At 44.7% G+C, this 2,655-nt stretch overlaps 1 pseudogene; it reads left to right on the top strand.

Annotated features, from left to right (window-relative positions):
* Positions 1-270: 270 nt before the first annotated feature.
* Positions 271-752, top strand: LOC122905343 (annotated as a pseudogene).
* Positions 753-2,655: the final 1,903 nt, after the last annotated feature.

Genomic DNA, 2,655 nt, shown 5'->3' with positions numbered 1-2,655 from the left:
GTTTCCACTCAGATCATGATCTCCGGGCCTTGAGATTGAGCCCTGCATCAGACTCCCCACTCAGCTGCGAGTCTGCTTCTCTCCCTCACCCTTTGGCCTTCCCCACACTCTCTCTCTTTCTCTCAAGTAAATAAATAATTTTTTTTAAATTGTGTATTTGAGGTAGGAGACTGCTTGCTGGAGTGTAGCCACAGGTCATGTGACTAGAAGGGCTCCTCACAGATGTTGTCCCTCCCCGGCAAGTCCTCAGTGCCCTCCCCCACCCCAGCCATGGGATGCTGATACAGCAGCTAGAACGAGGACTCAAACAAGGACTTAGAGGAACAGAAGCTGCTGCTGGACCCTGGCAGCCCCCCACCAAAGCTCTCAATGCAGCTGAGAGTAACTACCATAGCCTGCCTCCCACTCGTACAGATGAGCAAGCCCTGCTCTCCTCCAGCCTTGCTAAGACAGCCAGCAACATCACTGGCATGTCTGCTGTGGACTTTCAGGGCATGGAGCAGCATGAGCACATGGAGGCAGCGAAGCAGTACAGCACACACTTGGCTGTGCTGAGCAGCAGTCTGACTCACTGGAAGAAGCTGCCGCCCCGCCATCTCTCACCAGCCAGTCCCACCAAATGCCGGCCAGCAAACCCTTCCCCCCCTCCGACTTACAGCAGGTCTACAGGAGAGCTGCTTATGCCACAGTACACTTTCTCAGATCGGACGGGATGAAAAGAGGAGCTGGTTGTACAGTTTGGGATCCTGTGAAGAGGGGATCCTTGGACAGCGCTTCTTCTTCTGTCTTCACCCCAACTCCACCCTGCCTCCATGGGCCCCCAGCATCACCATGGCTCACACAGAGCCCTAACCTACCACTAGTCACAGAAAAGAGGGTGGAGGAAGAGAAGAGTAGCTGGAAGCCTGGGGAAGTGAGCATGGAGCAGGGGAGGACAGAATCATTTGAGACTGGATGTCAAAATCCTGGCCAGGGATGGGGTGGGGGTCAAAAGGTTAGGGTATAGCAGGTCTTTGGTGTCACTGGGAAGGTGGAGGGTGATCCCTAGGGGACCTCTGGGAACCCTTTTCCCATCCTTTCTCTTGGCCTCACTCCTGTCCTGGTCTCCCCTACTTGGTGCTGACATGCACCTCACTAGCGTTTGTGAACAGAGTCTGGGCAAGCTTGACTGTGTTTTTGTTAATTATTTTAAAGATATTATTTATTTATTTGACCGGGAGAGAACACAAGCTGGGGGAATGGGGAATGGCAGGCAGAAAGAAGGAGAAGTAGACTCCCAGCTGAGCAGAGAGCCCAACATAGGCCTCGTTCCCAAGACTCTGGGACCATTACCTGAGTGGAAGGCAGATGCTTGACCAACCAAGCTAAACAGGCATGCCTGGAGGAGCTTTATTCTGAATGAGCTGAGTTTGTATTTCTAGCACCCTGGGATTTTACATTTTGGGAGTTTGGGGGCTTTGTTGCCCTCAATAAAGGAAATGTACTCATCTGAAAAAAAAAATAGAAAATAAAAAATTATATATTTGACAAAGGACTTATATCCATAATGTATTGAAAGTGCTGTGAGAACCCAGCAATAAGGAAGAAAAGAACCCACTTTAAAAATGGACTAAAGTCAGAACAGACTCTTAATCAAAGAGACTATTCAAAAGGGAAAATAAACACATCAAAAATTATCACTATCATTAGCAATTATGGAAAGCAAATGAGAACCACAAGGAGATTCCACTCTATACTTACTAAAATGGGAAAGAAAAATAAAATGTGACAATACCACATGATGGCAAAGATGCAGAGCAGGAGAAACTCTTATTCTTTGCTTGTCAGTTTACAAAATGTTATCGTCGTTCTGCAAAACAGTTAGGCAGTTTCATAAGATGTTAAACATGCTACTGTAGCTTATAGCAATCTCATTCGTAGGTAATTACTCTAGAGAAATAAAAATTAATCCTCACACTAAATATCATGTATGAATATTTATAGGGTCTTATTCATAATCACTAGAAACAGAGACAACCAAAAAAACACTTCAGTGGGTGAATGGATAAAAGTGGTATGTCAATGCAACAGAATACTATTTAGCAATGAAAAAGAACGACCCATTGATACATGCAACAACATGAATGATGTTAAATGTATACACCAGATGAAAAAAATCCAGTCTTGAAAGTTCGCTTCCTGTAGGATTCCATTTATATAACATTCTGGAGAGGTTAAAGCTGTAGAAACTGAAAATAGATCAATAGTTACCAGGATTAGTGGTGCAGGAGGGTTTCACCACAAGAGAAAAGCACAGTGAAGTTTTATGGGGTGATGGAACTCTTCCAACCTGTTTGTGGTAGTCATTATACAAATCTATATGTGTATTGAAAATCATAGAACTCTATACCCAACTACTGATTTTTAATGTAAATGAAAATATATCTAATTATCAAAGGGCACAGCTTGCATGGAGCACTGGGTGTGGTGAAAAAATAATGAATACTGTTTTTCTGAAAATAAATAAATTGGGGGAAAAAAAAAAAAACCAGATACTTGGCCGCTTAGGTGGCTGAGTCAGTTAGATGTCTACCTTTGGCTCAGGTCATGATCGTGGGGTCATGGGATTGAACCCCATGTTGTGCTCCTTGCTCAGTGGGGAGCCTGCTACTCCCT

The sequence above is a fragment of the Neovison vison genome, chromosome 4, assembly GCF_020171115.1.
Source record: "Neovison vison isolate M4711 chromosome 4, ASM_NN_V1, whole genome shotgun sequence".
NCBI classification, from domain to species: Eukaryota; Metazoa; Chordata; class Mammalia; order Carnivora; family Mustelidae; genus Neogale; species Neogale vison.
Note: the sequence above shows the minus strand (reverse complement) of the source record. Positions and strands in the feature narration are given on the sequence as shown.